Source organism: Oncorhynchus mykiss, chromosome 14, assembly GCF_057628025.1.
Source record: "Oncorhynchus mykiss isolate SJ-2025 chromosome 14, ASM5762802v1, whole genome shotgun sequence".
NCBI lineage: Eukaryota > Metazoa > Chordata > Actinopteri > Salmoniformes > Salmonidae > Oncorhynchus > Oncorhynchus mykiss.
This window is the reverse complement of record NC_143035.1, coordinates 40,090,001-40,104,600: the sequence shown is the minus strand read 5'-3', so window position 1 is coordinate 40,104,600 and position 14,600 is coordinate 40,090,001. Positions and strand designations below refer to the sequence as shown.

General features: G+C 46.6%; 1 protein-coding gene and 1 long non-coding RNA gene across 2 annotated transcripts in view; one reads left to right on the top strand and one right to left on the bottom strand.

The window, feature by feature from the left end:
* LOC149978368 (uncharacterized) overlaps positions 1-14,600 on the bottom strand; it is a 639,609-nt gene that overhangs the window by 581,637 nt on the left and 43,372 nt on the right. The window lies entirely within an intron of this gene.
* Positions 14,414-14,600, top strand: part of LOC149978369 (netrin receptor UNC5A-like) — a 24,020-nt gene continuing 23,833 nt past the window's right edge. The window contains exon 1 of the mRNA XM_090198025.1: positions 14,414-14,600. This exon is cut by the window's right edge and continues 158 nt beyond it. The gene's annotated coding sequence lies outside the window, so the exon portion shown is untranslated.

The following is a 14,600-nucleotide window of genomic DNA, read 5'->3' as shown; positions in this document are numbered from 1 at the left end:
AGAGATACCCAGTCCAGTGGATGACTATAGCAGAGATACCCAGTCCAGTGGATGAATATAGCAGAGATACCCAGTCCAGTGGATGAATATAGCAGAGATACCCAGTCAAGTGGATGACTATAGCAGAGATACCCAGTCCAGTGGATGAATATAGCAGAGATACCCAGTCCAGTGGATGACTATAGCAGAGATACCCAGTCAAGTGGATGACTATAGCAGAGATACCCAGTCCAGTGGATGAATATAGCAGAGATACCCAGTCAAGTGGATGAATTTAGCAGAGATACCCAGTCAAGTGGATGAATATAGCAGAGATACCCAGTCCAGATGATGAATATAGCAGAGATACCCAGTTACCGAGTCAAGTGGATGACTATAGCAGAGATACCCAGTTACCGAGTCAAGTGGATGAATATAGCAGAGATACCCAGTCCAGTGGATGACTATAGCAGAGATACCCAGTCCAGTGGATGAATATAGCAGAGATACCCAGTCCAGATGATGAATATAGCAGAGATACCCAGTTACCGAGTCAAGTGGATGACTATAGCAGAGATACCCAGTTAAGTGGATGAATATAGCAGAGATACCCAGTCCAGTGGATGACTATAGCAGAGATACCCAGTCCAGTGGATGAATATAGCAGAGATACCCAGTCAAGTGGATGACTATAGCAGAGATACCCAGTTACCGAGTCAAGTGGATGAATATAGCAGAGATACCCAGTCCAGATGATGAATATAGCAGAGATACCCAGTTACCGAGTCAAGTGGATGACTATAGCAGAGATACCCAGTTACCCAATCAAATGGATGACTATAGCAGAGATACCCAGTCCAGTGGATGAATATAGCAGAGATACCCAGTTACCGAGTCAAGTGGATGACTAAAGCAGAGATACCCAGTTACCGAGTCAAGTGGATGACTATAGCAGAGATACCCAGTTACCCAATCAAATGGATGACTATAGCAGAGATACCCAGTCCAGTGGATGAATATAGCAGAGATACCCAGTCCAGTGGATGAATATAGCAGAGTTCCCCATTTCAGTGGATGAATATAGCAGAGATACCCAGTTACCCAGTCAAGTGGATGACTATAGCAGAGATACCCAGTTACCCAGTCAAGTGGATGACTATAGCAGAGATACCCAGTCAAGTGGATGACTATAGCAGAGATACCCAGTTACCCAGTCAAGTGGATTGGATGACTATAGCAGAGATACCCAGTTACCCAATCAAATGGATGACTATAGCAGAGATACCCAGTCCAGTGGATGAATATAGCAGAGATACCCAGTCCAGTGGATGACTATAGCAGAGATACCCAGTTACCAAGTCAAGTGGATGACTATAGCAGAGATACCCAGTTACCCAATCAAATGGATGACTATAGCAGAGATACCCAGTCCAGTGGATGACTATAGCAGAGATACCCAGTCCAGTGGATGAATATAGCAGAGATACCCAGTCAAGTGGGTGAATATAGCAGAGATACCCAGATACCCAGTCCAGTGGATGACTATAGCAGAGATACCCAGTAAAGTGGATGACTATAGCAGAGATACCCAGTCAAGTGGATGAATATAGCAGAGATACCCTGTCCAGTGGATGAATCTAGCAGAGATACCCAGTCCAGTGGATGAATATAGCAGAGATACCCAGTTACCCAGTCCAGTGGATGACTATAGCAGAGATACCCAGTCAATTGGGTGAATATAGCAGAGATACCCAGATACCCAGTCCAGTGGATGACTATAGCAGAGATACCCAGTAAAGTGGATGACTATAGCAGAGATACCCAGTGAATTGGATGAATATAGCAGAGATACCCTGTCCAGTGGATGAATCTAGCAGAGATACCCAGTCAAGTGGATGAATATAGCAGAGATACCCAGTTACCAAGTCAAGTGGATGACTATAGCAGAGATACCCAGTTACCCAATCAAATGGATGACTATAGCAGAGATACCCAGTCCAGTGGATGACTATAGCAGAGATACCCAGTTACCCAGTCCAGTGGATGACTATAGCAGAGATACCCAGTCCAGTGGATGAATTTAGCAGAGATACCCAGTTACCCAGTCCAGTGGATGACTATAGCAGAGATACCCAGTCCAGTGGATGAATATAGCAGAGATACCCAGTCAAGTGGATGAATATAGCAGAGATACCCAGTCAAGTGGATGAATTTAGCAGAGATACCCAGTTACCCAGTCCAGTGGATGACTATAGCAGAGATACCCAGTCCAGTGGATGAATATAGCAGAGATACCCAGTCCAGTGGATGAATATAGCAGAGATACCCAGATACCCAGTCCAGTGGATGACTATAGCAGAGATACCCAGTCCAGTGGATGAATATAGCAGAGATACCCAGTCAAGTGGATGAATTTAGCAGAGATACCCAGTCCAGTGGATGAATTTAGCAGAGATACCCAGTCCAGTGGATGACTATAGCAGAGATACCCAGTCAAGTGGATGAATATAGCAGAGATACCCAGATACCCAGTCCAGTGGATGACTATAGCAGAGATACCCAGTCAAGTGGATGAATTTAGCAGAGATACCCAGTCCAGTGGATGAATATAGCAGAGATACCCAGTCCAGTGGATGAATCTAGCAGAGATACCCAGTCCAGTGGATGACTATAGCAGAGATACCCAGTCCAGTGGATGGATATAGCAGAGATACCCAGTCAAGTGGATGAATATAGCAGAGACACCCAGATACCCAGTCCAGTGGATGACTATAGCAGAGATACCCAGTTACCCAATCAAATGAATGACTATAGCAGAGATACCCAGTCCAGTGGATGACTATAGCAGAGATACCCAGTGAAGTGGATGACTATAGCAGAGATACCCAGTCAAGTGGGTGAAAATAGCAGAGATACCCAGTCAAGTGGATGAATATAGCAGAGATACCCAGTCAAGTGGATGACTATAGCAGAGATACCCAGTCAAGTGGATGTATATTTCAGAGATACTACTAATGTATTACAGACCTGCCTCCTCTCCCCTCCCCTACTGGGTTAATGTATTACAGACCTGCCTCCTCTCCCCTCCCCTACTGGGTTAATGTATTACAGACCTGCCTCCTCTCCCCTCCCCTACTGGGTTAATGTATTACAGACCTGCCTCCCCTCCCCTCCCCTACTGGGTTAATGTATTACAGACCTGCCTCCTCTCCCCTCCCCTACTGGGTTAATGCAATACAGACCTGTCTCCTCTCCCCTCCCCTACATTAACCCAGTAGGGGAGGGGAGAGGAGGCAGGTCTGTAATACATTGGCCCAGTAGGGGAGAGAAGCGGTCTGTAATACATTAACCCAGTAGGGGAGGGGACAGGAGGCAGGTCTGTAATACATTAACCCAGTAGGGGAGGGGAGAGGAGGCAGGTCTGTAATACATTAACCCAGTAGGGGAGGGGAGAGGAGGCAGGTCTGTAATACATTGACCCAAATGTGTAATATATTACAGACCTGCCTCCTCTCCCCTTCCCTACTGGGTTAATGTATTACAGACCTGCCTCCTCTACCCTTCCCTACTGGGGTTAATATATTACAGACCTGCCTCCTCTACCCTTCCCTACTGGGTTAATGTATTACAGACCTGCCTCCTCTCCCCTTCCCTACTGGGTTAATATATTACAGACCTGCCTCCTCTACCCTTCCCTACTGGGTTAATGTATTACAGACCTGCCTCCTCTCCCCTTCCCTACTGGGTTACTGTATTACAGACCTGCCTCCTCTACCCTTCCCTACTGGGTTAATGTATTACAGACCTGCCTCCTCTCCCTTCCCCTACTGGGTTAATGTATTACAGACCTGCCTCCTCTACCCTTCCCTACTGGGTTAATTAATGTATTACAGACCTGCCTCCTCTCCCCTTCCCTACTGGGTTAATGTAATACAGACCTGCCTCCTCTCCCCTCCTGGGTTAATGTATTACAGACCTGCCTCCTCTCCCCTCCCCTACTGGGTTAATTAATGTATTACAGACCTGCCTCCTCTACCCTTCCCTACTGGGTTAATGTATTACAGACCTGCCTCCTCTCCCCTTCCCTACTGGGTTAATGTATTACAGACCTGCCTCCTCTCCCCTTCCCTACTGGGTTAATGTATTACAGACCTGCCTCCTCTACCCTCCCCTACTGGGTTAATGTATTACAGACATGCCTCCTCTCCCCTTCCCTACTGGGTTAATGTATTACAGACCTGCCTCCTCTCCCCTTCCCTACTGGGTTAATGTATTACAGACCTGCATCCTCTCCCCTTCCCTACTGGGTTAATGTATTACAGACCTGCCTCCTCTACCCTTCCCTACTGGGTTAATGTATTACAGACCTGCCTCCTCTACCCTTCCCTACTGGGTTAATGTATTACAGACCTGCCTCCTCTCCCCTTCCCTACTGGGTTAATATATTACAGACCTGCCTCCTCTCCCCTTCCCTACTGGGTTAATGTATTACAGACCTGCCTCCTCTACCCTTCCCTACTGGGTTAATGTATTACAGACCTGCCTCCTCTACCCTTCCCTACTGGGTTAATGTAATACAGACCTGCCTCCTCTACCCTTCCCTACTGGGTTAATGTATTACAGACCTGCCTCCTCTACCCTTCCCTACTGGGTTAATGTATTACAGACCTGCCTCCTCTACCCTTCCCTACTGGGTTAATGTATTACAGACCTGCCTCCTCTACCCTTCCCTACTGGGTTAATGTATTACAGACCTGCCTCCTCTACCCTTCCCTACTGGGTTAATGCAATACAGACCTGTCTCCTCTCCCCTCCCCTACATTAACCCAGTAGGGGAGGGGAGAGGAGGCAGGTCTGTAATACATTGGCCCAGTAGGGGAGAGAAGCGGTCTGTAATACATTAACCCAGTAGGGGAGGGGACAGGAGGCAGGTCTGTAATACATTAACCCAGTAGGGGAGGGGAGAGGAGGCAGGTCTGTAATACATTAACCCAGTAGGGGAGGGGAGAGGAGGCAGGTCTGTAATACATTGACCCAAATGTGTAATATATTACAGACCTGCCTCCTCTCCCCTTCCCTACTGGGTTAATGTATTACAGACCTGCCTCCTCTACCCTTCCCTACTGGGGTTAATATATTACAGACCTGCCTCCTCTACCCTTCCCTACTGGGTTAATGTATTACAGACCTGCCTCCTCTCCCCTTCCCTACTGGGTTAATATATTACAGACCTGCCTCCTCTACCCTTCCCTACTGGGTTAATGTATTACAGACCTGCCTCCTCTCCCCTTCCCTACTGGGTTAATGTATTACAGACCTGCCTCCTCTACCCTTCCCTACTGGGTTAATGTATTACAGACCTGCCTCCTCTCCCTTCCCCTACTGGGTTAATGTATTGCAGACCTGCCTCCTCTACCCTTCCCTACTGGGTTAATTAATGTATTACAGACCTGCCTCCTCTCCCCTTCCCTACTGGGTTAATGTAATACAGACCTGCCTCCTCTCCCCTCCTGGGTTAATGTATTACAGACCTGCCTCCTCTCCCCTCCCCTACTGGGTTAATTAATGTATTACAGACCTGCCTCCTCTACCCTTCCCTACTGGGTTAATGTATTACAGACCTGCCTCCTCTCCCCTTCCCTACTGGGTTAATGTATTACAGACCTGCCTCCTCTCCCCTTCCCTACTGGGTTAATGTATTACAGACCTGCCTCCTCTACCCTCCCCTACTGGGTTAATGTATTACAGACCTGCCTCCTCTCCCCTTCCCTACTGGGTTAATGTATTACAGACCTGCATCCTCTCCCCTTCCCTACTGGGTTAATGTATTACAGACCTGCCTCCTCTACCCTTCCCTACTGGGTTAATGTATTACAGACCTGCCTCCTCTACCCTTCCCTACTGGGTTAATGTATTACAGACCTGCCTCCTCTCCCCTTCCCTACTGGGTTAATATATTACAGACCTGCCTCCTCTCCCCTTCCCTACTGGGTTAATGTATTACAGACCTGCCTCCTCTACCCTTCCCTACTGGGTTAATGTATTACAGACCTGCCTCCTCTACCCTTCCCTACGGGGTTAATGTATTACAGACCTGCCTCCTCTACCCTTCCCTACTGGGTTAATGTATTACAGACCTGCCTCCTCTACCCTTCCCTACTGGGTTAATATATTACAGACCTGCCTCCTCTCCCCTTCCCTACTGGGTTAATGTATTACAGACCTGCCTCCTCTACCCTTCCCTACTGGGTTAATGTATTACAGACCTGCCTCCTCTACCCTTCCCTACTGGGTTAATGTATTACAGACCTGCCTCCTCTACCCTTCCCTACTGGGTTAATGTATTACAGACCTGCCTCCTCTACCCTTCCCTACTGGGTTAATGTATTACAGACCTGCCTCCTCTACCCTTCCCTACTGGGTTAATGTATTACAGACCTGCCTCCTCTACCCTTCCCTACTGGGTTAATGTATTACAGACCTGCCTCCTCTACCCTTCCCTACTGGGTTAATGTATTACAGACCTGCCTCCTCTCCCCTTCCCTACTGGGTTAATGTATTACAGACCTGCCTCCTCTCCCCTTCCCTACTGGGTTAATGTATTACAGACCTGCCTCCTCTACCCTTCCCTACTGGGGTTAATATATTACAGACCTGCCTCCTCTACCCTTCCCTACTGGGTTAATGTATTACAGACCTGCCTCCTCTCCCCTTCCCTACTGGGTTAATATATTACAGACCTGCCTCCTCTACCCTTCCCTACTGGGTTAATGTATTACAGACCTGCCTCCTCTCCCCTTCCCTACTGGGTTAATGTATTACAGACCTGCCTCCTCTACCCTTCCCTACTGGGTTAATGTATTACAGACCTGCCTCCTCTCCCTTCCCCTACTGGGTTAATGTATTGCAGACCTGCCTCCTCTACCCTTCCCTACTGGGTTAATTAATGTATTACAGACCTGCCTCCTCTCCCCTTCCCTACTGGGTTAATGTAATACAGACCTGCCTCCTCTCCCCTCCTGGGTTAATGTATTACAGACCTGCCTCCTCTCCCCTCCCCTACTGGGTTAATTAATGTATTACAGACCTGCCTCCTCTACCCTTCCCTACTGGGTTAATGTATTACAGACCTGCCTCCTCTCCCCTTCCCTACTGGGTTAATGTATTACAGACCTGCCTCCTCTCCCCTTCCCTACTGGGTTAATGTATTACAGACCTGCCTCCTCTACCCTCCCCTACTGGGTTAATGTATTACAGACCTGCCTCCTCTCCCCTTCCCTACTGGGTTAATGTATTACAGACCTGCATCCTCTCCCCTTCCCTACTGGGTTAATGTATTACAGACCTGCCTCCTCTACCCTTCCCTACTGGGTTAATGTATTACAGACCTGCCTCCTCTACCCTTCCCTACTGGGTTAATGTATTACAGACCTGCCTCCTCTCCCCTTCCCTACTGGGTTAATATATTACAGACCTGCCTCCTCTCCCCTTCCCTACTGGGTTAATGTATTACAGACCTGCCTCCTCTACCCTTCCCTACTGGGTTAATGTATTACAGACCTGCCTCCTCTACCCTTCCCTACGGGGTTAATGTATTACAGACCTGCCTCCTCTACCCTTCCCTACTGGGTTAATGTATTACAGACCTGCCTCCTCTACCCTTCCCTACTGGGTTAATATATTACAGACCTGCCTCCTCTCCCCTTCCCTACTGGGTTAATGTATTACAGACCTGCCTCCTCTACCCTTCCCTACTGGGTTAATGTATTACAGACCTGCCTCCTCTACCCTTCCCTACTGGGTTAATGTATTACAGACCTGCCTCCTCTACCCTTCCCTACTGGGTTAATGTATTACAGACCTGCCTCCTCTACCCTTCCCTACTGGGTTAATGTATTACAGACCTGCCTCCTCTACCCTTCCCTACTGGGTTAATGTATTACAGACCTGCCTCCTCTACCCTTCCCTACTGGGTTAATGTATTACAGACCTGCCTCCTCTACCCTTCCCTACTGGGTTAATGTATTACAGACCTGCCTCCTCTCCCCTTCCCTACTGGGTTAATGTATTACAGACCTGCCTCCTCTCCCCTTCCCTACTGGGTTAATGTATTACAGACCTGCCTCCTCTACCCTTCCCTACTGGGTTAATGTATTACAGACCTGCCTCCTCTACCCTTCCCTACTGGGTTAATGTATTACAGACCTGCCTCCTCTACCCTTCCCTACTGGGTTAATGTATTACAGACCTGCCTCCTCTACCCTTCCCTACTGGGTTAATGTATTACAGACCTGCCTCCTCTACCCTTCCCTACTGGGTTAATGTATTACAGACCTGCCTCCTCTACCCTTCCCTACTGGGTTAATGTATTACAGACCTGCCTCCTCTACCCTTCCCTACTGGGTTAATGTATTACAGACCTGCCTCCTCTACCCTTCCCTACTGGGTTAATGTATTACAGACCTGCCTCCTCTCCCCTTCCCTACTGGGTTAATGTATTACAGACCTGCCTCCTCTACCCTTCCCTACTGGGTTAATGTATTACAGACCTGCCTCCTCTACCCTTCCCTACTGGGTTAATGTATTACAGACCTGCCTCCTCTACCCTTCCCTACTGGGTTAATGTATTACAGACCTGCCTCCTCTACCCTTCCCTACTGGGTTAATGTATTACAGACCTGCCTCCTCTACCCCTACTGGGTTAATGTATTACAGACCTGCCTCCTCTACCCTTCCCTACTGGGTTAATGTATTACAGACCTGCCTCCTCTACCCTTCCCTACTGGGTTAATGTATTACAGACCTGCCTCCTCTACCCTTCCCTACTGGGTTAATGTATTACAGACCTGCCTCCTCTACCCTTCCCTACTGGGTTAATGTATTACAGACCTGCCTCCTCTACCCTTCCCTACTGGGTTAATGTATTACAGACCTGCCTCCTCTACCCTTCCCTACTGGGTTAATGTATTACAGACCTGCCTCCTCTACCCTTCCCTACTGGGTTAATGTATTACAGACCTGCCTCCTCTACCCTTCCCTACTGGGTTAATGTATTACAGACCTGCCTCCTCTCCCCTTCCCTACTGGGTTAATGTATTACAGACCTGCCTCCTCTACCCTTCCCTACTGGGTTAATGTATTACAGACCTGCCTCCTCTACCCTTCCCTACTGGGTTAATGTATTACAGACCTGCCTCCTCTACCCTTCCCTACTGGGTTAATGTATTACAGACCTGCCTCCTCTACCCTTCCCTACTGGGTTAATGTATTACAGACCTGCCTCCTCTACCCTTCCCTACTGGGTTAATGTATTACAGACCTGCCTCCTCTACCCTTCCCTACTGGGTTAATGTATTACAGACCTGCCTCCTCTACCCTTCCCTACTGGGTTAATGTATTACAGACCTGCCTCCTCTCCCCTCCCCTACTGGGTTAATGTATTACAGACCTGCCTCCTCTACCCTTCCCTACTGGGTTAATGTATTACAGACCTGCCTCCTCTACCCTTCCCTACTGGGTTAATATATTACAGACCTGCCTCCTCTCCCCTCCCCTACTGGGTTAATGTATTACAGACCTGCCTCCTCTACCCTTCCCTACTGGGTTAATGTATTACAGACCTGCCTCCTCTACCCTTCCCTACTGGGTTAATGTATTACAGACCTGCCTCCTCTACCCTTCCCTACTGGGTTAATGTATTACAGACCTGCCTCCTCTACCCTTCCCTACTGGGTTAATGTATTACAGACCTGCCTCCTCTACCCTTCCCTACTGGGTTAATGTATTACAGACCTGCCTCCTCTACCCTTCCCTACTGGGTTAATGTATTACAGACCTGCCTCCTCTACCCTTCCCTACTGGGTTAATGTATTACAGACCTGCCTCCTCTACCCTTCCCTACTGGGTTAATGTATTACAGACCTGCCTCCTCTACCCCTACTGGGTTAATGTATTACAGACCTGCCTCCTCTACCCTTCCCTACTGGGTTAATGTATTACAGACCTGCCTCCTCTACCCTTCCCTACTGGGTTAATGTATTACAGACCTGCCTCCTCTACCCTTCCCTCCTGGGTTAATATATTACAGACCTGCCTCCTCTACCCTTCCCTACTGGGTTAATGTATTACAGACCTGCCTCCTCTCCCCTCCTGGGTTAATGTATTACAGACCTGCCTCCTCTACCCTTCCCTACTGGGTTAATGTATTACAGACCTGTCTCCTCTACCCTTCCCTACTGGGTTAATGTATTACAGACCTGCCTCCTCTACCCTTCCCTACTGGGTTAATGTATTACAGACCTGCCTCCTCTACCCTTCCCTACTGGGTTAATGTATTACAGACCTGCCTCCTCTACCCTTCCCTACTGGGTTAATGTATTACAGACCTGCCTCCTCTCCCCTTCCCTACTGGGTTAATGTATTACAGACCTGCCTCCTCTACCCTTCCCTACTGGGTTAATGTATTACAGACCTGCCTCCTCTACCCTTCCCTACTGGGTTAATGTATTACAGACCTGCCTCCTCTACCCTTCCCTACTGGGTTAATGTATTACAGACCTGCCTCCTCTACCCTTCCCTACTGGGTTAATGTATTACAGACCTGCCTCCTCTACCCTTCCCTACTGGGTTAATGTATTACAGACATGCCTCCTCTACCCTTCCCTACTGGGTTAATGTATTACAGACCTGCCTCCTCTCCCCTCCCCTACTGGGTTAATGTATTACAGACCTGCCTCCTCTACCCTTCCCTACTCTACAACCTACTGTGCTGGGTGAAAAAATCAACTGTGTTGCTTTAAAGAAAAAAAGTGTTTACATCAGTGGAATTGGAACAGAGGTCATTGTGATTTATGTTTTCTCACTTAGTCTACAGAATAATTAGCAGTTGTTGCAGAGTGAGTGGTTTGCGAGTGGCTAGTTTTTTTTTTGTTTTTTGTTTTCTTGATTTCAAAGAAACATTGATAGGCAACAAAGCTGTCTTCTCCCTGTCCTGTGGTAGTCACATCTCCACTCAGACATTCAGTATTCATACCACCTCGCCTTCCATTCCTTCCTTTCATTCTGTTCTACCTGTCATGTTGATGTTTGTGTTCCATTCCTTCCTTTCATTCTGTTCTACCTGTCATGTTGATGTTTTCATTCCATTCCTTCCTTTCATTCTGTTCTACCTGTCATGTTGATGTTTGTGTTCCATTCCTTCCTTCCATTCTGTTCTACCTGTCATGTTGATGTTTGTGTTCCATTCCTTCCTTTCATTCTGTTCTACCTGTCATGTTGATGTTTGTGTTCCATTCCTTCCTTTCATTCTGTTCTACCTGTCATGTTGATGTTTGTGTTCCATTCCTTCCTTTCATTCTGTTCTACCTGTCATGTTGATGTTTGTGTTCCATTCCTTCCTTTCATTCTGTTCTACCTGTCATGTTGATGTTTGTGTTCCATTCCTTCCTTTCATTCTGTTCTACCTGTCATGTTGATGTTTGTGTTCCAGTCCTTCCTTCCATTCTGTTCTACCTGTCATGTTGATGTTTGTGTTCCATTCCTTCCTTCCATTCTGTTCTACCTGTCATGTTGATGTTTGTGTTCCATTCCTTCCTTCCATTCTGTTCTACCTGTCATGTTGATGTTTGTGTTCCATTCCTTCCTTCCATTCTGTTCTACCTGTCATGTTGATGTTTTCATTCCATTCCTTCCTTTCATTCTGTTCTACCCGTCATGTTGATGTTTGCGTTCCTGCCCTCCTCCTGTTACTGATTCAATTCAATTCAATATGTTAACATTGCCTAAGTATTTGAAATAGATAATAAACAAAAGTGTAATAAACAATCAAAAAAATGTTTTTACACTTACAGAAGTTCCAAAGAGATCGAGACATTTCAATTGTCATGTTACGTCTATATACAGTGTTGCAACGAAGTACAAAAGGGAAAATTAATAAACAGAAATATGGGTTGTATTTACAATGGTGTTTGTTCTTCACTGGTTGCCCTTTTCTTGGGGCAACAGGTCACACATCTTGCTGCTGTGATGTCACACTGTGGTTTTTCACCCAGTAGATATGGGAGTTTATTAAAATTGGATTTGTTTTCGAATAATTTGTGGGTCTGCGTAATCTAAGGGAAATATGGTGTCTCTAATATGGTCATATATTTGGCAGGAGGTTTGGAAGTGCAGCTCAGTTTCCACCTCATTTTGTAGGCAGTGTTCACATAGCCTGTCTTCTCTTGAGCCAGGTCTGCCTTCGGCGGCCTCTCTCAATAGCAGGGCTACAGTGGGGCAAAAAAGTATTTAGTCAGCCACCAATTGCGCAAGTTTTCCAACTTAAAAAGATGAGAGAGGCCTGTAATTTTCATCATAGGTACACTTCAACTATGACAGACAAAATGAGAAAAAAAATTCCAGAAAATCACATTCTAGGATTTTTAAAGCTCTGCTGCTCACCTAGCTCACCTGCTAGTGACCTTAGCCCAGCGTGCTAGCATCCATCTCCTCTATGAAGCTCTGCTGCTCACCTAGCTCACCTGCTAGTGACCTTAGCCCGGTGTGCTAGCATACATCTCCTCTATGAAGCTCTGCTGCTCACCTAGCTCACCTGCTAGTGACCTTAGCCCAGCGTGCTAGCATCCATCTCCTCTATGAAGCGCTGCTGCTCACCTAGCTCACATCATTATCCTCTTGAATGAAAACAAAGAGAGTATCATCTTATACCAACTGTTGTACTGCTCAGGTATTACAGCGCCTTGCAAAAGTATTCATCCCCTTGGCGTTTTTCCTACTTTGTTACATTACAACCTGTCATTTAAATAGATTTTTATTTGGATTTCATGTAATGGACATACACAAAATAGTCCAAATTGGTGAAGTGAAATTTAAAAAAATAATTTGTTTCAAAAATATCTAACCGGAAAATTCTATGAAGTCCCTAAATAAGATCTGGTGCAACCAATTACCTTCAGAAGTCACATAATTAGTTAAATAAAGTCCACCTGTGTGCATTCTAAGTGTCACATGATCTGTCACGTGATCTCAGTATATCTATACCTGTTCTGAAAGGCCCCAGAGTCTGCAACACAACTAAGCAAGGGGCACCATCAAGCAAGTGGCACCATGAACACCAAGGAGCTCTCCAAACAGGTCAGGGACAAAGTTGTGGAGAAGTACAGATCAGGGTTGGGTTATAAAAAAATATCAGAAGCTTTGAACATCCCATGGAGCACCATTAAATACATTATTCAAAAATGGAAAGAATATGGCACCACAACAAACCCGCCAAGAGAGGGCCGCCCACCAAAACTCACGGACCAGGCAAGGAGGGCATTTACCAGAGAGGCAACAAAGAGACCAAAGATAAACCTGAAGGAGCTGCAAAGCTCCACAGCGGAGATTGGGGTATCTGTCCATAGGACCACTTTAAGCCGTACACTCCACAGAGCTGGGCTTTATGGAAGAGTGGACAGAGAAAAGCAATTGCTTAAAGAAAATAAGCAAACATGTTTGGTTCGTTCGCCAGAAGTCATGTGGGAGAAGGTACTCTGGTCAGATGAGACTAAAATTGAGCTTTTTGGCCATCAAGGAAAATGTCTGGCGCAAACATAACACTTCCCATCACCCCGAGAACTTCATCCCCACAGTGAAGCATCCAAATCTTATTTCTCTCAAATGCACAGTTGTTTACATCCCTGTTCGTGAGCATTTATCCTTATCCACCTGACAAGTGTGGCATATCAAGAAGCTGATTAAACACCATGATCATTGCACAGGTGCACCTTGTGCTGGGGACAATAACAGTCCAATCTAAAAATTTGCAATTTTGTCACACAACACAACGCCCACAGATGTCTCAAGTTTTGAGGGAGCGTGGAATTGGCATGCTGACGGCAGGAATGTCCACCAGAGCTGGTGCCGGAAAATGTAATGTTCATTTCTCTACCATAAGCCACCTCCAATATAACATATATAAGTATAAGAAGAATATATAAGTATAAAATATATGGATGAGCAGTGACAGAGCGGATAGATTAAATAGATAGTAAAGAATAGATAGTGAAGGACACAGTATACAGTATATACATATGAGAGTAACACGAGATATGTCAACATTCTTAAAGTGGCATTAAAGTGACTAGTGTTCCATTTATTAAAGTAGCCAATGATACCAAGTCTGTAGGTAGGCAGCCACCTCTCGGTGCTAGTGGTGGCTGTTTAACAATCTGATGGCCTTGAGAAGCTGTTTTTCAATCTCTCTGTCCCAGCTTTGATGCACCTGTACTGACCTCGGCTTCTGGATGGGAGCGGGTTGAACAGGCAGTGGTTATTGTCCTTGATGATCTTTATGGCCTTCCTGTGACATCGGGTGTTGTAAGTGTCCTGAACGGCAGGTAGTTTGCCCCCGGTGATGCGTTGGGCAGACCTGATTACCATCTGGAGAGGTCTGTGGCTGTGGGCGGTGCAGTTGCCGTACCAGGCGGTGATACAGCCCGACAGGGTGCTCTCAATTGTGCACCTGTAAATGTTAGTGAGGGTTTTAGGTGACAAGCCACATTTTTTTCAGCCTCCTGAGGTTGAAGAGGCGCTGTTGCTCCTTCTTCACCACGCTGTCTGTGTTCAGTTTTGTCTGTGTGGGT